The sequence below is a fragment of the Macaca nemestrina genome, chromosome 1, assembly GCF_043159975.1.
Source record: "Macaca nemestrina isolate mMacNem1 chromosome 1, mMacNem.hap1, whole genome shotgun sequence".
Classification (NCBI taxonomy): domain Eukaryota; kingdom Metazoa; phylum Chordata; class Mammalia; order Primates; family Cercopithecidae; genus Macaca; species Macaca nemestrina.
In genome coordinates, this window is record NC_092125.1 from 22,313,905 (window position 1) to 22,335,567 (window position 21,663).

The 21,663-nt window shown below is 41.2% G+C and overlaps 1 pseudogene; it reads left to right on the forward strand.

The window, feature by feature from the left end:
- The first annotated feature begins 20,247 nt into the window (after positions 1-20,247).
- LOC105492951 (nicotinamide/nicotinic acid mononucleotide adenylyltransferase 1 pseudogene) lies at positions 20,248-21,663 on the forward strand (annotated as a pseudogene).

A 21,663-nucleotide genomic window follows, 5' to 3' on the forward strand; every position in this document is an offset into this window, starting at 1 on the left:
AAAATGAAGCCCGCCTGTCGAGAGGGGGACAGTTCTTCTCAATCTGTCATCGTTGAACCACACGCTCCTGACACCGGGATTCATTTGTCTTGTCGGCTCTGACAGTTGGATTCTCCCAGAGCTCTTCCTAGTGGATCGCCCTGGGATTTTAAACCGGATGAAACACATTCCGACAAGGAACAGCCTCTTTATTAATGCAAATTACATGAGGAGGAGAGAAAAAAAGAGAGAAAGAAGAGAGACGCCAGCAGCCGCTGTGGTGTTCTTATCCCTGTATCAGTCATTTGTTATTTACATTTATACACATTTTTCAGTTTTAATAAAAGGAGACCCGGATTTTCAGTGACATTTATGGACAGTTTGTTTCAAAAAAAATGATGCCATCACTATAATTGTATGCAAAAAAAACTGCGCCGTGTTCTTCTCTGTTGTGTGCGCAGCGTTCGGGGGGCCTGGGCCGCGCCTCCTCGCCTTACGCAGGTCGCAGGCGCGGCCGTCAGCTCTGGGGGCCGCGGATCCAGCCACCCGCAGCCGGCGGGGCCCGCCCTGCCGCCTGGGGATTGCGGAGCCCGGCAGTTCCCCTGCGCGCCGCCGCCGCCCTGCTCCCGGACTCTGCAGGCGCCCGGGCTGCTCCACTTGAGAGCTGCGCTGGGCGGCCTGGCGGTGGCTGCTGCCCTCAGAATCGGACCCAAAGGCCCTTGTCTTCAATGCAAATCCCGGAGCTGAATCGCCAACAACCCAGGGCCCACTTGCCCATTAGGCACCGGTGGCACCGTGCCTGGGGCCTTCAGTACTTGGAGGAGCCCATGCAAATGTTTCTGTTTTAATTTATGTTAAAATCAGAAGAAATAAGAGTAGATAGAAAATAATGAAGCCAGCTTGGATTGCATGTGTTTTTCTGCCAACGCAGTCGTAAAAGGTCATGTTTATTACTTTGTTTTTATTTATTTTTTCTTTTGAGATGGAGTCTCACTGTCTCTCAGGCTGGAGTGCAGTGGCGCAATCTCGGCTTTACTGCAACCTCTGTTTCCTCCGGGGTTCATGCGATTCTCCTGCCTCAGCCTCCCTAGTAGCTGGGATTACAGGCGCCCGCCACCACGCCAGGTTAATTATTGTATTTATAGTACAGATGGGGTTTCACCATCGTGGCTAGGCTGGCCTTTTTTTTTTTGTTTGTTTGTTTTTGTTTTTGTTTTTGTTTTTGTGACGGAGTTTCGCTCTTTTTTGCCCAGGCTGGAGTGCAGTAGCGCGACGTTGGCTCACTGCAACCTCCGGCTCCAGGGTTCAAGTGATTCTCCTGTCCCAGCCCCCCGAGTAGCTGGGATTACAGGTGTCCGCCACCATGCCCGGCTAATTTTTGTATTTTTAGTAGAGATGGGGTTTCACCATGTTGGCCAGGCTGGTCTTAAACTCCTGACCTCAGGTGATCCGCCAGCCTCTCCTCCCAAAGTGCTGGGATTACAGGCGTGAGCCACCGTGCCCGGCACATGATGGTGTTGAACTCCTGACCTCGTCATCCACCTGCCTTGGCCTCCCATGGAAAAAGAGGTCCATGAAGGCAAAAGGCCCAAGAAGGCTGTAAGGCAACCTGGAGAGCTCCTATTCATGGTATACTCTCTAGGTTTTGAAATGTAAATCCAGGCTATGGATCTGCTTGAAGTCTTCCTTGAAAATGAGTGATAATAGTCACCATTTTGTGAGGTAGTCCCAACGTCTGGCACAAGAGGCTGACCATGGTTGCCTCATCGGGTGAGATGAGGGGCAGAGAGAGCCCACTCTGGGATTCTGGAGAGCTGGATTTTCATTCCATCTCAATCGCTGCATAGTGATGCAGCCCTGGACATGTCACATCCAAAGCTTGGTTATTGCCATGCAAGAGAACAGTAAGGCTGGGGGATCCCTTAGACGGCCTCCCACGCTTCCCCTGAATGGGTCTCAGATTCCTCAGTAGAATGACTAAACCTGATAGAGTAACATAGTTACGATCTTCCTGTAATAGCTCTCAAATTCTCCACGGCAGAGTGGGAAAAGCATGGTGTAGAGCCCAGAGACTTAAGTTACAGTGGAGAATTAGCTGTTAGCTAAAGGGTAACCTTAGGAAAATCGTAGCAACTTCTCCAAGTCTGTTTTCTGATCTGTAAAAAGTGAGGGTTACACTGGATCAGTGATACTCAAACTGTGGTCCTGAACCAGCAGCATCTGCATCACCTGGAAAGTTGTTAGAAATATAAATTCTTGAGCCTCCACCCAGTCCTACTGAATCAGAAACTCTGGGGGTTGGGGGTGACAAACTGTACCTTAACAAGGATGTTTTGACGTCACTGAAGTTTGAGAACCACTGCACTAAATGCTAAGGCCCTTTGCAGCTCTGCAATTATGATTCCAAATATGGTACAGTTATCCCTTCACATGTATGGTATTTAAATTACATTTCTATTTTAGAAATAAACTGAATAGATAGGCTTTGCTAGTTTCTATGGGTTAGAATTATTTCTTCCCTAATATTTAGCATCTTTATTAAAGAGTCTTGAGGTGAAATTGGAAAGAGATATTAAACTGGCAAAGGTCATGCAGTGCTCGAATTTCTCTAAATGCCCTGCATGTAGCACTGGTTCTTTAAATCTAGATCACTATCTAAACATGAAACGTTTTTATCCATGCATGACAGCCTTGAAACAGGTAACTCCCTTCATTCTCCCTAAAAAAATGTCTTTCCAATTAAATGAAAGGCAAAGACAAGACAAATAACCAAAAAGGCAATGAGAATTTCAGTGATGTGTAAGGATACAATTAATGGAAGTAGGGGGAAAATTGTCTTTTGCCTGGTAAAGCAACACAAAAGACTACACCTAGCCAACAACCACATGTAAAACAAATGCTTGGACCAGTGCACATTCAGCATCAGGGTGTATATGTTTGTTTAATGATGTCTCCACGGTCTATAGAATTAATATTTAATAGCACTTGTCAGCAAGATTCTATACGAGGGTTGTTCTGCCTTTTTTTTAACGCTTGTTAGTGATTGTGTCTTCCTGGGTTGTTCTTCTTTAATATTAAAATTACTCTTTGCTTTGGCAGCAATTTTTTACTACTTTCAATGTTGCATTATTTGGCAGGGTGTGGGAGATAAGGCATAGGCAACAGAATTTAAAAGACCTTTAGTGCTGCTTCTCTTCTCGGTCATAATACACTGGGCAAAAGCAAGGTTTTTTGTTTCCTGTTGTTTTTACTAGTAGCACAGGACCTATCATATAGTATGCATTCAAAAATGTGTATTGTTTCATTACCACTATTATCACAGCTATCAACATTAGCAAAGAATCGGGCTTCTAATAATAGGCAGATGGTCAAGTTACATATATCACAAAGATATGATTTTGGTTTGACTTTCTATCTCAAAGTTATTTGTCCTAATTCTAAATGGAATATCATACTGTAATATTAAAGAAAACACAATTAGCAAATTTTGTAGTCTAAATCCCATGTCCATGATCTGGAATGCTTTGAGATTTTGGTTTTTTCCAGGGTATCCTGAAGTGGAAAGTACCCTGCACTAGAAGTCAGCAATTCTGGGTTTATAATATGAAAACTGGAGCAGCTAGCTCATTTTAACTCCGTGTCCCCTTAGCCTGTTTCAGTTTAGTCATAGCATATTTTACTATAAGATATTATAGATTCTTGCTTGCTTGCTCATCCTTGTGCTTATTTGCTTGGTTACTTGCTTGTCTTCCTTTCCATTGGAATGTAAGCTCCATTAAGTCAAGAACTTTGTGTTGTCCAGTAGTGCACCATGTCTTTCTCTCCCTTTCTTTGATGCTTTGAGTACACTCGCAGGTATATGTTAAACTCTTATAGATATTAGATGAATGACTGAACAGATGAATATACATATATATGTATACATATATACACATATGTATACATATATATGAATATACATCTATGCACACATATATACACACATATACATGCATATATATACATGTACATATACATGTATATATATACATGGATATACATATATACACATATATACATATATACACATATATATACACACACATATATACACATATATGTGTATATATACGTATATATGTGTATATATGTGTGTGTATATATACATGGATATACATATATACACATATATATGTATACATGTGTATATATACCTGGACTTACATAGATACACGTATATACATATATATACATAGATACATGTATATAAGTATCTATGTATATATACATAGATATACATATATACACGTATATGCATATATACATATATGTGTATATATACATACATATATACATATATGTGTGTATATATACACACATATATGTGTGTGTATGTATATATATTTCCTGTGCCTGTGGCACTAGCACACATGAATATACCTATATATAGGTATATTCACATTTGTAGGTGTGTATATATCTATATTTATATGTATATATAGGTATATTCATGTGTGCTAGTGCCACAGGCACAGGAACAAATATGAGGGCTTTGGATCCAGGCCAACCTGGTATAGAACTTGATTCCCCCAATAAATAGCTGTGTGGCCTTGGACAGGATGACACAGGCAACAACATCTACCATGGAGGGCTGTTGTAAAGACCAGAGACAGGGGCTAACAGTGTTTATCACTGTGCCTGAACCTATAGTAGGTGCTCGATAAATGTTAACTATTGTTTTATTTATGGTCTCAAATAAGTTGTGCACTTCATTACACAGTCAGGTCTTCTACTTCTTTATGTGTCTTAGAGTCTCTGGCATATCGAAGGACAAATAGTAGAAGCTTGAATACATGCTTGACTGATAAATTCAAGCTCTAAGCACAATGAAAAAAGTTTGTTATATTCACAACCCAAATCCACAAATATTTACCAAGTAAAGAGTATGATCAAGGAATTGTGTTATGGTTGTGTTAGTCATACATTGGTAAAGAATTAAAACCAAAAATTCCCTAAAACTCTAAGAAACGAAAATACTGCTTGTTGAGCCCATCCTCAATATTGGAAAGCTTGGCTCCCGGGTACACAGTTTCTATAATTCAAGTTCAGGCTCATACTCAGGAATTTACCAAAACACTGGTAGTCTTAGCAACTGTCAGAAAATAAATGTGCCTTCTGCTCCATTCCTACGTATAATTTGCACATACTGATTATCTGCTCAAGACTGCCTGTGTTGTGTCTTTTCATCAGTCCAGCAGCACACTCCATTCCACCCCATCCTAGACCTTTTCTATCTTTTACAGACTTAACTGTGATCTGTTTTAAGAAAAGAAAATAAATTAGTTTCCCAGGAAATCTACATGAGCATTTTCTCCGGAGAGGGTACCCCACTGAGAGCTACACAAGCCTTAGCCATTGTTTTGTTAAATAGTAATAATAACTTAAAATGTGATGACAGCAGCTGATGCCTAACTGCAGGGTAAAGACCAGCCTTGTTAGCGTTGCCTGGCAACCTACGGGTGACATCTTGGAGAATGTGAAGGGGTCCAGTGAGTCGGGAGAGGTCATGGCATCAGAATCGAGGGAACGGAAGGGTCACTGAGGATCCACAATGGTCTCAACTGATCTTACATTAATTGTTTCAAATGGACCTGATCCTCATCTGTGAGCTGCAATTGAAGGATCTGTAGGTCCATACATTTCTATGTGCTCTTCTTACCTATGTTTATTTTTAAGTTTAAGAGTTATAAGTACTTTGAGGAATACACAGAGAATTTCAAGAATTGGTCAGGCAAAAGTTTTAGACATGATGAAGTCAAAAAACAATTTCCCAAAATAAATGAATCCACCTGAATACTAACGTTCAAACATTGAAATATCAGTGTGCTAGTCAAAATTTAGTTTGGCTTAGCCTAGTCAACCTATATTTATGCAACATGAATAAAATACTAAAATTTGTTCAATTTTCTTTAAATTATATTGGACAACTGCAATATGCCATACACTATATTGCAGGCTGGAGATAGATGGAGGCAGCATTATATCTGCTCTCAAAGGGTTATCAGAGTCCTAAGGGGAATAAGAAACAAATATATATTTGCATGCATTTGCCAACATGGTGAAACCCCGTCTCTACTGAAAATACAAAAATTAGCGAGGCATAGTGGCACATGCCTGTAGTCCCAGCTACTTGGGAGGCTGAGGCAGGAGAATGGCTTGAACTCCAGAGGCAGAGGTTGCAGTGAGCCAAGATTGCAGGATTGCACTCCAGCCTGGGTGACAGAGTGAGACCCTGTCTCAAAAAAAAAAAAAAAAAGTGAGCTATTTTTATCATCACTTTCTTCCCTTCCTTAAAATAGTGCCCATTGTAGGTAGAATAAAATCAAGCTCATAAGGCATACAAGGTCCTTCCTGATCTGCCCCCGAGAGTATATGCCTTCATCTTGAACCAGTAACAACCACACCCCCTTGAATCTGATTTCAGTGACACTGGTCTTCTTACACTGCCTCAAAAAATCCAAGTTCGGGCCCTTTATATATGCTATTCTGTTCCCTGATGTGTTGCCTGGTTAACTCCTTTCATTTTACCAGGACCTAAAAACCTGGTCATCTCTTCAGGGAGGCCCCTCTAGAGCTCCCTGTCTGTTATTCTATCCCTCATTTTGTTTGCTTGCCATTCAGCTTTTGCTGCAGTGGAGTTTAACTCTTCCACTAGAAGAGGAGTTCACAAACTTTCTGTAAAGGACCAGACAGTAGATATTTTAGGCCTTGTGGGCCATATAGTCTTTGTTGAATTACTCTACTTGGCCATTATAACATGAAAGCAGCTGTTAAAAATACAAAAATGAATGATCATATCTGTGTTCCAATAACACTTCACTTATGGACACTGAAATTTGAATGCCATACAGTTTATGTGCATCAAAAAATAATTTTCCAGTTTTTTTAAACAATTATAAAAATGTGAAAACCATAGCTAGCCCACGGGCCATACATAAAGAGGTGAATTTGGCCCTGCACCAGAAAATAAGCTTCATGAGGGACAAGATCCATTTGTCATGGTCATTGTTATGTCCAGCATTCAATCCAGGGCCGGGTACATAATGGTACTTATTAATTACCTTTTTAGTGAATGAATGACCCTTGCTTTAAGTTGTCACAATCATAGTTTGATCTACAAGCCCAAAGCATAATGAGAATTTGAATAGAAATTAGTAAAACTTAATTTTTATCCTACGTTTTATAATTTACAAAGTATTACCATATATATTATCTCAGTTGATCTACCAAAATCCTTGAGATAAGAAAGATGATTATCATCATAATTGTGAGTTTAAGAAATTAAATGATTTCCTAAGGTAATACAGCCAATAAATGTTGGTTTTGCTGCATCCCCACCCAAATCTCATCTTGAATTGTAGCTCTCCTACTTCCCATGTGTTGTGGGAGGAACCAGGTAGGAGATAATTGAATCATGGGGGCGGTTTCCGCTGTTCTCCTGGTAGTGAATAAGTTTCAGGAGATCTGATGATTGTATAAGGGGGTTTCACTTGGCTATCATTTATCTCTTTTCTGCCGCCATGTAAGACATGCCTTTTGCTTTCCACTGTGAGGCCTCCCAGCCACGTGCAACTGTGAGTCCTTTAAACCTCTTTTTCTTTATAAATTACCCAGTCTTGGGTATGTCTTTATCAGCAGTGTGAGAACAGACTAATACAGGATCAGAAAAAGCACCTCGTGCCATTTCCTCTAGTCAGTGGCTCTCAAAGGCATTGTCCCTGATCAGCAATGCAAGCATCCCCCAGAGTCTATTAGAAATAAAATTTTTTTTTTTTTTTTTTTGGATACAGAGTCTCGCTCAGTAGCCCAGGCTGGAGTGCAGTGGCGTGATCTCGGCTCACTGCAACCTCCACCTCCCAGGTTCACACCATTTTCCTGCCTCAGCCTCCCGAGTAGCTGGGACTACAGGCGCCCGCCACTATGCCCGACTAATTTTTTTATTTTTGTATTTTTAATAGAGACGGGGTTTCACCGTGTAAGCCAGGATGGTTTCGATATCCTGACCTCGTGATCCACCCGTCTTAGCCTCCCAAAGTGCTGGGATTACAGACGTGAGCCACCGCGCCCAACCTGGAAATAAAAATTCTTAAGCCCTAAACCAGACCTACTGAATCAAAAACCACAGAAATGGGGCCCAGCAAACTCAGTTTTAACAAGCCTTCCAGATGATTCTGATGAATGCTAATGTTTGTGGACCACGGCTATAGGCCAGGAGCTCTCAGCATTGGCCTCCTCTTAGAATTCACCTGGAAATTTTATAAAAATCGTCAATGCCTGGGTCCTGATTCAATTCACCTGGGGCTGAATGGGGGCCATCAGTAGTTTTAAAAGCTCTCCAGGTGACACTAAGGCACATCTAGAGTCAAAAACTACTGCAGTAATAGCCATGCTTCCTCTTATAACAGGAAAGAAATGCTGCCCAAATAAGTTAGGATCATCTGCCATAGATCCAAGCCAATATTAGGTCCTGAACTTATTCTCTTCATGGGACACCTAAAGATGGATTTCCCACAGTCTCAGACAACTTAATAGAGTTTCGCAGACACCACAGGTCCACAGACTAAGACCTGCCCCAATAATTGCTCATGTTCCCATTTCTCTTCAGGCCTTTATTTCCATTGCCACAACTCCCTCCTTCCTTGCTTTCATCAGCTGATTGCACAGATTCCATTAGAACTAAGGGCAGGTGCAGCCTGGAATGAAGCAAGAACTCATCTGTTCCTTCACGTTCTCACTCCTGATGTTTGCTAGTTTGTATGATTAATTTTATCAATTTTCCTGACCTGCTTTGCCACTGAAATAAATATGACAGCTGCTGTGCTGCCTCAATTCTTCCTCTTGCCAAGTGAGATGCTGAGATGTGTTTTCTTGTTGATGGCAGACTTGGGTAAATATCAAGTTAACAGACAAAACAGGATTCATCCTGGTCATATTGACAAGGCAGGTGTGGAAACAAACATGAATGCTTCAACTGGATATAAAAAGTAGAAAGCTAATTTCCCACCTCCTACTTTTCCCAGGTACTCATTCAAGAAAACAACATCACATCCCCCATTTCCAAGTCTGCCTTACCCACTGGTTCTATTTTTTATTCTTTTAGAATAAACTACTTGATAGGTAACAATACAAAAATACTTAGTCTGTGACTACCTCTGATATTTACTTGTTTAGAGGGGTGAGGTGACAGAGTAAAGAATATCTGGGCTGGGTGAGGTGGCTCGTGCCTATAATCCCAGCACTTTGGGAGGCCGAGGCAGGTGGATCACGAGGTCAGGAGTTCGAGACCAGCCTTGCCAATATGGTAAAACCCCGTCTCTACTAAAAATACAAAAAATTTAGCTGGACATGGTGGTGTGTGCCTGTAGTCCCAGCTACTCACAAGGCTGAAGCAGAAGAATCGTTTGAACCTCGGAGATGGAGGTTGCAGTGAGCCGACATTGCACCACTGCACTCCAGCCTGGGCGACACAGCAGGACTCCATTTCAAAAAAAAAGAAAAAAAAAAAAGAATATCTGAAAGTGTGTGGCAAAATATAACCCGCTCCAGAAATACTAGCTGTTATTATCAGAAGAAGCACAATTTTATCATTGTCCAAAAGAAGGGAAATCATTTGTATTGAGTACCTACTATTTGGCAGGTGCTTTACTTCATTACCAACTACCATCATCAATTTTAAGGAAGGTACACTAATCCCTATTTTACAGAGAATATTGAGGCTCAAGTGGTTGGGTGCCTGTTCCTAGTTACACTACCTGTGAGCTCAAGATTAGGTGGCATCCCCAACTCACCACACCACACCTGCTACTCCACAGTGAGCAGATATTTGCCAGACTGCTTCTTCTGCTCTTAGCAAAGTGGCGCCTGATTAAGCCTTGTGGGAAAATGAAAATAACCTACCTTCATGTTGTTTAATTTGAAGAAAAATCAAAAGGCATTTCAATCCCAAATCCATGCCTGCTTTTTGTTGGGTAAATTACACTTTCTTCATAATTCAGTTTCCTAATGTGTAAAATACAAAGAATAAGAACCTCAAGTTTTCATTTTGAGTGCTAAAGTAGCTTTAAGAGATAGTGTATGCAAAAAGATGCCTAGAACCATTCCTAATAAATATTAGGTGCTTAAGAACTGAATTTGAATAGGAATCATACTTCCTTCATAAGAGGAGAACTGAAATACTACTATAAGCAGTTTTTTGACTTAAAATATTGTCAAGGTAATAGATCTCAATTAAATTGTGCGGGCGGACGTGTGTGTGTGTGGGTGGAAAGGTAACAAAATAAACTGGTTATTTGTGAGTAGCACCTGCTCACTTTTCAATCTTGATAACTAGATGAGGACTGCACAGGTATATTCATAAGAGAAAGTGGACACCAGCCTGAGCATTATTCTGCAAATGAGAGTAATGATGTCAAATTTGTTTTTAAAAATATGAAAAGATGGTCTGGGCACAGTGGCTCATGCCTATAATCCCAGCACTTTGGGAGGCCAAGATGGACAGATCACCTGAGGTCAGGAGTTCGAGACCAACCTGGCCAACATGGTGAAACCCTGTCTGTACTAAAAATACAAAAATTAGCTGGGCATGGTGGCATGCACCTGTAATCCCAGCTACTCAGGAGGCTGAGGCAGGAAAACTGCTTGAACTCGGGATGCAGAAGTTACAGTGAGCAGAGATGGCACCACTACACTCCAGCCTGGGCAACAGAGCAAGACTCTGTCTCAAAAAAAAAAAAAAAGAAAGAAAGAAAGAAAAAGAACACATGGTACAAAAGCTATTTTCCTAAATCCTTAGATTGGAAGGAGTTTTCAGAGGTCATTGCCTCCAACCTTCAGGAAGTAAATACTGTTGTTTCCTTCAGATGAAACCAAAATAATGACCCGAACACTTTGCCAGTGAGCAGATCAGAGAAGACCACAAAGCAAGTCTACATCTATCCCTGGCAATGTTTGGAAGGTTCAATGGACTTTTCTAGCCTCTCTTCCATTCACAAAACTTTGCCCTGGATCTGTTTCTGGAGAAATCCATCCACCATGGTTGCAAGAACTAGGTAGGGGATGGGGATGGAGGTAAGAATGAAGGGCAGCAGAGCCCTTTCAATGGTGGTCTAGGCCAGTCTCACTATCCCTCATTCCCTTTTCTTTACTATTTCCTACATTTGACTTGCCCTTCAAAATAAATGAAGTCATCTAAGGATGACTCTCTAAAAATTGCATGGGCGACATGATATGACATCAGCTGATTAGAGAGGCTAATGCATTTAGAGGAGGGAGTCAAAGACATCCGCTGCAGCTGGATGTCCTAATGCTCTCTCATTGCTCTGCAACAATGATAATGGCAATAAATTGTTATCAGGATTAGCTTAAACTTGACTTGGTGATGGCTTGTGGAAAATAAACTGCCAGCCCCTTCTCGAGTACACCATGGTACCCTTGGCCAATGGATCATTTCCCTCCCCATATAAAACCTCCTCAGTGCAGCTATCTTGCTGTCTCTCCCTGCTGGAGGAAGGGTGGAAGTGAGTAGAATGGAAACATCTTTCGTAGTAGTCCTCTTGGCCTGTTGAATACTGAGGTATGAGACTGCTTAGCTCTTTCTCCACCATTTCATTCATAAAAGGAAAAAGAGAGGGTAGAACAGAGGAAAAGGTTTCTTGTTACTTTCTTTTACATTGATCACTGCACACATCATCATCCCAATCACTACAGTGGAGAGTTGGTGGAGACCCAAGTCAGGGACCTGCCTTTGTGAGCGCAAGAATCAGGTATGAGACATGATGTCTAATTTCCAGCCTCCCAATTGCCTAAGCAGATCTCATCCTCTGAATTCAGCTCTTCCTAAATGAGAAGGGCAAGGAGGGAGTTCTCCTGCTGGCAGAGTGTTGAAAGCACTATCCATGACATAGGCCTGGGAGGAAAATTTTGCTTGGGAAATGTAAGAGCTTCAGTATTTTGCATACCAAGCTTGTCTTCTAATGACAGCCTTGGGAGCCAGACATTTCTAAGTGCTAATTAGAGGTGTTGATTATCGTGGTAGCCCTATGGGGGCTCAACCCAAGCCCGAGAGCAAAAGCCACAGATAAAATAAAGATTGTTACAGTAGCTCCCAGTGTCACATGAACATCAATACTGGATTGTCAATGCTCCGACGCAATCCAATCTGGGACTCCAGCTACTGCAATGACGGAGTCCCAGGGTGATACACGGGTCTGTCACACTATTCACAATATGCAGCTCTGATCGAGCCACAGATACTCCATCCTAATCAATCAGGAAAACTCACCAGGACTTGGATATAGAGATTGACTCATGACAGGATTTCACTGAAACATGAGCAAAAGCCGTGGAGATGGGGCATACAAAGAACCTCGAACTTACAGTTCTAAAACAAATGAACTGTTTAAGACACAGTGTGCTGGGTTTCAATTTATGACCGTATGCATGCACATATTTTGACATGCACACACATGATTTCTCTCATAGAGAAGGTACTTGGGTTATTGATTTGCTCTCACTTTACATCCATATCTTTTGACAGTTTATGACTATATTGGAAAGAGAGTGTGAATCAGAAACAGAAGTCTTAAGGATGAGTCTTAATTTGGGAGGCAGGCAGGCAGTGGGTGACAACTGAGGCTGTAGAATCTGAAGAAGCCTGAAACTTTTGAAACATCACTTTCCTCTTCTGTAAAATGGGGATTAAGATCATTGAGGATTAAATAAAATAGTAACTGCCAAATTGTTAGCATTGTATCTAGCATTGATGATGATCACATCTCTTAGTGCTTTTTCTGTCCCTATATTCCTCTTCGAAATAAACAGAAAATAATAAAATTCTACTTTGAGAATGTTCAAGGATTAAATGGGAGGATGTTATTTATGAATCATTATGAATTTATAAATCATAGTCACAATTATAATAAACGCAACCTAAGTCATCCTCTGTTTTAAGACTGGATGTCTAGCCCACGCTTAGATAGGGATCTTTTTCATTGAGCCTTTGACTTTCTGTGTGACCTTGGGTAAGTGGGAATCTCTTCTATTTTTATTTTAATCTTCAAGCTGATTTAATAAAACTGATCAGAATTCAAATGAAATGCCTCATGTGGAACTTTTTGCCTCCTGTAAAGCACTGTACATGCATCTATCTTATAGTGCAGTGCACTTTGGAATTGGGCAGAACCAGATTCAATCCCATTTTTACCATTCACTAGTTTCATAACCTCCAGTAAGTTACTTATGTTAACCCTGGTTCTAAAATGAGGAAAATAATACCTGCCCCAACAGTCAATGTATAAAATGCTAGCACCCGACCTGGGCCATGGAATATAATAAGTGTCCATTCTCTCCCACACGTGCTTGCTGGGTAATACTGATTAGGATAACGGGGATACCTCTTCCCTCTGCAATAAGGGAGACAAAGTCAGTTTAAGCAATATTAATATGACCTCTACTCTTGGGTGTGAGGGTGTGCAGTGAGAGGCACATGAAAGTGCAAAAAGGGAGAAGAAATCACTCTTAACCCTGCAAACAGGCAGCCCAGCTCTGGGCATAGTGCTCTGTCCCTGATCTAAATAGACCCAGGGGGAACATGGCAGGGATGGAGAAGGGCAGAACCATGTAGTCATTTTTTTCTGCTGAGATATTCCCTGGCTGCTTAAACCCTCCCTTATCCCCAGAGCTTACATTTCTCAACACCAGCAATCTGTACACTGAAGTCACTTTACTCTGTTGGGAGGCATAAATCTGGCCTCCTCAGAGTCCACTGAAGCAAATTGCTAGCAACTTCTCAGACACAAAGGAGAAAATCAAGGTTGACTGCAAAATTCTTCTAGTTGCTTTGAGAAAGTCATCCCACTTGAATTCAATCGAAAGCATTCTTCAAGGTATGCTCTACAGACACTATTTCTAAGAAATATATATTTTTTTTTTGGAAAAAGGACAACTTTACGGTCAAAAGTTGGCTAAACATTACTTGTTGTATCCCCCCTTCTTGAGATTGACAGTTAAGATAAGCTTATTATTGGAGAGGGATTCTGGTAAAAGCACTTCTGTGTTTCGATTAGTGTGTCCCGAACTAACTTGACAATAGAAACCATTTGCCACAAAATACCTATCAAATTCTGTAAGACTGGCTTCAAGGAAAGCACTTTTGGCAACCTTGCAAATTGTCTTTGTTATCCCAATTATCCTACTTTAAGTTTTAATGGGTCCTTGATAGATAGAAGATGTTCAATAAGAACTTGCTAAATGAATGGATCCCACAGTGATGAGCAATTTGGCAAACAATAGACAATTAGTCTATCTTGGTTAATGTGATAACACATACAGCAAACCAGCTAATCTATCAATCCACAAATATTTATTCAACGCATGCACACTTTGCTATGAAGTGAATAATTTCATGCCAGAGAATGTGTTATTATAATGCCAAAAATCCAAAGCACTGAGCCTCAGCCTTGACTTGGTCCAACTCTGGAGAAATTTGTCAGTGTGTTTATTTCTAGGTCACTTTTCCCTATGGCCTCATAGGAGGACAGTTAGCCTCCATTAAACATTTTTTGGAATTGTCCTGATTTTTATATATTGTCTCCCATTTGTCTCATAAACCACTGAAATGTGCACAAAAATCTATTACCTCAGCACCCAAACTACGTTCCTCAGATTTCTCGATTCACCTGTTATCATCACCACTATTCTTTATCACACATCATTTTCACATGTTTTTATGAGGAATTTATAAAGCATAGCCACAGTATTCACAAGCAACATGATAGAGATTTTCCATGCCAAGTAGGGTGAGAGAAATCTGATCTCTATCTCCAAGTAAAGACAGAAATAATGTCTTTACTCTAGGAAAGATGTCTTTTTTGTCATTGTTTTTGTTTTTTAAAATACTATTTTGCAGGTTATATGTAGATCTCTGTGTATGAGGTAATGCATTCTGTAAAAGATAGCCTTAGTCTGAAGGGAAATGAACACCACAGGGTTCTCATATCAATTCAAGCATCTTCTTTCCAAGGTCTTAGGAGAGCCAGCAATGGCAGTGGCTGTGATGATTTACATTCCACAGGAAGGGTTAACCTCATCTCATGGCCACTGTTGTCTCAGGACAACTTGTCAGCCCACAAGAACATCCCATAATGGATTTGAAGAGGATTGTGCAGCCCCTTGCAAGGTGGATGCTGTATTTATTGAATAGACATTAAAAAGAACATTTCTCAATTTCTCAGCACTGAACTCAGGGTCAATGGATCTTCTTGGCACTGACATGCTGAGTCAACTCCTAGCTCAAAGCTTTTAAAGGGACTGGGGTTAGATTAAAGGATTAGACTCCATCTTGAATGTTTCCCTGGCAAAATCGTTGGGTCTTAAATCATTTATGTTGCCTTGCAGTGCTTTACTTGGCCTTTCACTGCTGGCTTTGAAAGACACACACACACACACACACACACACACACACAGAGACAACACACAAAGAGCATAACAACTCTTTTGCAGATTTGACTAGGGATTTTTTTGCCTCTGAGAGAAGACTATCCCAAGCTTATCATATAGAGTAATTGCTGTGCCTTTAGCAATAATTTTAAGATAGTAGGCCATGCCTATATACTCTGATTGAATCCCCTACCCTCCAAATGGAAACCAAGCCTCCAAGTGCTGTGCCCTCGTATCCTGCCATGCTGTTATCCTTAATGTAGACCCAATTGACTAATTGACTTTGGTCAAAGACAACCACATTCCCTCTCACGCACTTTCTGCATGCATCATTCCCATTTCAGCATTCATTGGCATACCCACCCACACAGTCAATCACTGTCATCTGTCACCCTTCTGGAAGTTTGTGTACACACAATGCCATTCACTCATTGATGACTTCTTACAAAAGAAAACAAGGCTTTATACTCTTGTACAATTAAATGCAGGTCAAATAAATACACATTCCTTATGTAGTTTTGTGTATTCTAATGTAGAAAATACCTGGCATGGTGCTTGAAGCACCCAAGAGTTCAGTATATGGCATATATATATGTGTGTGTGTGTGTGTGTGTATATATATGTGTGTGTCTGTGTGTATATATATACACACATATATATGTGTGTGTGTATATATATGTGTGTGTCTGTGTGTATATATACACACATATATATATACGTATATGTGTGTATATATATCCAACTGAGAGGGGTTCAAGCAGGGTGGAATGGATATTTAGAGGGTCAGCATATATGGGATAGAATACAGGATTTAGAAAAGACCACCTGGCTTTAAATCTTGAACTCTTATTAGCTTATTAGTTGTACTACAAACAAAACAAAGAAAACAGTTTTTTGTAGCACTAAAATTAAGAAATTTAAAATATACCTCCAAGAATCAATTACACCGAAATGCTAGCTATTTATTGCCTAAAACCTCCTTATCCCATATAATTCCTAGTTGAAGTCAAAATGAGCAGAAAAACAACAGAAAGGTAGCTATGATGGGACAAACATCAAACTGTAATAAAAGAGTCAAAAATAATGGTTTAAATTCAGAATACAAACTCCATGTCTTCCTTTTGGCTTAAGCTACACTACTCTCCTATAAAAACCTTCTATGCCACTCATAGTGGCATCTTCACTGGCGTGTCAACACACCTCCACCTCCACACGCTTTTTTAATGCCTTTCCTCTCACTACACATGTCCTCTTTCCTCTTCTCTACCTACCCAAATCCTACATTTCCAACTGAGTCGAGTTTCAAATATATCTCTCTGGTTAGTGCTTCTCTGAACACCATAGTCCCCGTGACCTTGACCTTCTTTTCACTTATTCAGTCACAATGTTTATTATTTTTTAAGTGAATGTTATGACTTATTTTCTCAACGAGATTTGGAGCTCAACAAAAGCTGTGCCAAGTTTTAAACGTCTTATTTTTTGCATCTTATCTCTCACCTCCAAGGCAAACACACACATGCACACAAACACATAAATGTACATGCATATACAGGCACACATGCACACACACACACACACATTTACATACCTGATTTTTTCAATGACTAGTTCTTTGTGTATGGTGGATACCCATCAATTATTTGTTTCCCATTTGATTATGGTTCTTGTATAAACTGTTCCGAACTGTCTAGCACTCTCCACTATTCATTGCTGGGAATGCCTCTGTTCAATTATACCCCAGGTCTTGGAATCTATTCTATTCCACAAGAAGACTTAATGAAGCAGTGAATTTGTAATTGAAATTATTACCCTGGTTTTGGTATCTAGAATATGTGATTCTTATGAAAACAGTTCTGCTTTTCAAAAACATGAATTTGAAAAGAAAAAGAAAAAGTTACTGCCCGTATCCAAGCTTTGAACTTCCATAATTTCACTGTAATTGAAACTCTACTCCAGTATCCTATTTCCCTCATTTACTCCAAAAAAAATTATACATAGCTCCCAGAAATTCTCTTCAAAAATTAAAGCCCTACCTCTGAAGACAGAACCCAAGGTTGAGGCAATAATATCTGCTCACCAACTACTCTTCATCTGCTGCCCTCAAATGCCTTGATCTTTAATCCAGCTTCCAGCAGAACAGTGGTGGAATGACTCCTACTCTTCCCGGATGTTAAATGTAAGTTTCTCATGCTCCACTCCATTTTTCTTGTTTTGCTCTTGCTGAACCTTCTCCCTCAAACTCTGAACTCCTACTTCCATATCCCAAATGAGCTTTTCCTCTTGCTTTTAAGACCTGGTAATCTTTCTGACTTCCTCAGCATTCATACACTCATTGTTCTGCATTCTTAGTCTCAGACAATGACACTCAACACCCCATAAAGATAGCACCAGGTGCCCCTGTACTCCCAATAGGAAGGGCAAGAGTCAGAAATCATCTATCACTGTGCTTTTTGGACACCCAGATTTACTTGCCTGGCTGTTTTTTCTACCATTAGTAGTTGAGTCCAGCTTCAAGTACCTGCCCCAAATTTTCATATCCAGGTTCTGCCCATTTAGCTCTGATAATTTCAGCCTTGGGGTATATCATGGACTAGGTCTGTAGCAGCCATATTGACTTGAGCTCAATGTTATTTACTGAGCAAGAGAATAGTCTGTAGGCATCAGTTAATAATGTCTTTTTTTTTTTTTCTTTGCTAAATTTTCTGGTAGTCTCATAGATAAAAAGGCCAATGAATTGCTCAGATAAATTTAATGCTTGGTGCCACTCAGACAGTGCCTGTGAACTCAGTGAACCACACACACAAAAAAAAGCTCAGAGATTTTAGTGCAAAGAAACAGGTTCATGAGTTTGTCACAGAGGCTATGAAAAGGAAAACAAAAAATAATTAGCAAACAAGAACAATAAATATACGAGGTGGTTCCATAGTGACAACAGCTTTCACTCTTCCACTGAGCCTTGTCTAATTCTTATTTCTTAAGGCTCCCATGAGCTAGCCAAAGGGTCTTGCTCATAAACCTAGACATGGAAATGACAATAATGTTAATTCTGTGTGTGGCAAAGCGCTGTCATATCTCATAACACAGGGAAATTATAAATCATTATTGGAACCAAAGCACAAGTGACTCTGTAAAAGAAATCCATTGCTAGGCCAGATGTAGTGACTCATGCTTGTAATCCCAGCACTTTGGGAGGCCGAGGCAGGTGGATCACCTGAGGTCAAGAGTTTGCGACCAGCCAACATGGTGAAACCTTGTCTCTAGTAAAAATACAAAAATTAGCTGGGTGTGGTGGCGGACACCTGTAATCTCAGCTACTCAGGAGGCTAAGTCAGGAGAATCACTTGATCCCAGGAAATGGAGGTGGCACTGAGCCAAGATCACACCATTGCACTCCAGCCTGGGCAACGGAAACTCCATCTCAAAAAAAAAGAAAAGAAAAGAAATCCATAGCTAGCAAAGAGGTTGGCCTAGAAGGTTTCATGCTTAATATTTTATTATACAGCTCAAGTAATAGTGGGCCTTGATGACCATTAAACTGAATTTCCCCACCTTATTTCTGATATTTAAGTATGCACCCACTGCTTCTATTCTGAAATTTCAGATCATTTTGAAAGTAGCAAGAAGAAAGTGACTCATTTATATACAAGGAAACCTCCAAAGGCTATCAGCAGATTTCACAGCAGAAACCTGGTAGGCTAGGAGAGCTTGGGATGATATATTTAAAGTGCTGACTAGCGGGTGAGGGAGGGACTTTGTCAACCAAGAATACTATACTCAATGAAACTATCTTTTAGCCATGAAAGAGAGATACTTTTCCAGACCAACAAAAACTGTGGGAGTTCATTACCACTAGACCTCCCTTAAAAAAAATGTTAAAGAAAGTTTTTCAACTTGAAACAAAATGACACTAACAACATAAAAACATATGAAAGTATAAAATTCATTGTAAGCAAAGGAGGAGAGTCACGATGGCTGATTAGATGCAGCCAGGAAGAGTATCTCCCACTGAAAAACCAGGCCATCAAGAAGACCAGCACAGCCCAAGCAGATCTTTAGAAGGCAGGCATTGAGAGTGGGTGAAGGGAGGATGCAGAAATTAGGCTGAAGGGGGAGGAAGTTGAGAACTCTAAATGAAGTTGTCAGGCACCAGGACTCATTCCTGGCCCCAGTGGCTCCTGGGGAAGGGATTAGTTAAATAGGCATGGAGTGGCCTACTCTCACCATGGACCTCCAGAAAGCTAGCTGCAGGAGATCCCATGACCCCCACAAACATTTGAGCTGGTAGAGAGAGCTGCTTGTAGAGTTGGCAGGGGCAGGACTCCAACCTGTGTGGAGCCCAGAAAGGTTGGCATGGGAATGGCTGTAGTGGAGCATGACCAGGAGTACCAATCCCCCAAGGCTTGCCACATTCCTCAAGAAGGTTTGGTCTTTGTTGACTTTTGGAGCTGGACAGAGCAGAGCTCTCTTGCCCATAAGACAGAGCCACTCTGATCTGAGTGCCACCCTGTCTGCCAATCTTTCTCGAAGTCCCAGCCTGACTGTGCCCACTTGCCTGCACTGTGCCACTGGCAGTGCAGCCTCGGATGCCCAACCAGGGTGCATCACAGTGACCACTGTCATAGTCCCTTTGCTGGCAGACCCCGCCTATCTGTAGAAGACCTTCTGTAGACTAGACCCTGTCAGTATGCACCCAAGTGAAGCCTCCTCCCACTGCTTTGCCAGCATGCATGGGTGGACTTTACCATCCCACTGCCACCAGTGCACATGCACAAACTGCTCTGCCACTACTCCGGTGAAGTGATTTTGCCAGCACTCCCATTGGAGTGTTGTTGCCAGCAAACCAGGAACACCTCAGCCCCTCTGGCACAGCAGGTATTTAACACTTCATAGGCCACAGAACAAAGCTGTGGGCCTTGTTCCAGCCCCCAGGGTTAGAGCACATGGCTCAGGAGTGCTGAGTTGAGCCTTGTCCCCCTGAAATCATCCAGAAATGAAGCCAGTCTGCTGAACCCAACTGATACCACAGGCAAATTCTCAAGGGCATCAGAGAAAATAAAAGCAAAAGGCCCCATCCAAAGAATAGTAACTGTAAAAATTGAGGAAACATTTTCTCCCTTGACTGAGCCTACCGCAGCCTTTCTAAGGTTTTTTCCTAGTGAAGCCGAGAGGGTCTTTAAGGAAGACCCTGCATCTAGACATTCCTTGAGGGAAGGCATCAAATCCAGAAGCATGGAAAAGACAAGGGAGGCATCACAGTTTTCTACTGAAATCAACAACTTCAAGTTCTTACCATGGAAAATTCAGAGAAGACTGAAGTGGGTTCTCCTTGCTTGTGATTCTTTTAATCCAATCACCAACATGCACCTCAGGTTGTTTGAGCCGGCCAAGGACCACACGAGTGGAACAGGAAGATACAGAGTTGTCAAAGACTTAATCTCTCCTGTTGGCAATACCAGGGGAATGGACTCATTCCTGCCCATCACTGGGTCATCATGTCAAAACTTGCCACCAAGAATGCCAAATGGGTGGAAGCTGATACATGGAAAAGTCTTCAGAAGGAGCGGATAGAGATGTTAAGGTGCTTATACAACATCAGGAGAAACTGGAGGTTAGTAACTGTGATAACCAGCAGAATGTGTGTACACTAGAAAGGCCTGGACAAAAGAGGAAGTGCACTGAACAAAAACAGGATTCTAGTTGAAAGAAATCCCTGGAGTCCAAAACAAAAGGTATGACAAAAGTCAAGCTGTTGTGCGGGACAGATTATTGGAGTCCTTTGGTGTTCCCAATTTGTGGAAGGGAGAAGACATCACCCAAATTGTGGCAGAATATGAGTTCACATGTATACTCAGGCTGGAAATGATGCTCAGAAATTCATCCACGAATCTGGCATGCTGTGAAAACACTGGAGCAATATTCACATAGCGAATGAATGGATCACTAATGATATCTCATCTACAACAATCCGGAGAGCTCTCAGAAGGGGACAGAGCATTTGCTACTTGATATGAGAACTTGTCCAAGAATAAATCAAAAAGCAAAATTTGTAATTATCAAAAAGTATAATCTGTCTTCCGAGGGTGAAGACAGGAATGCTGGGATCATTCTGGCCCCTTTGCAGAGAAACACTGCAGAAGCTAAGGCATAGGAATGATGATTTGGACTTCCCTGTTGGGGATTTGAAACAATCTGGGTGTGAGTAACTGGGGA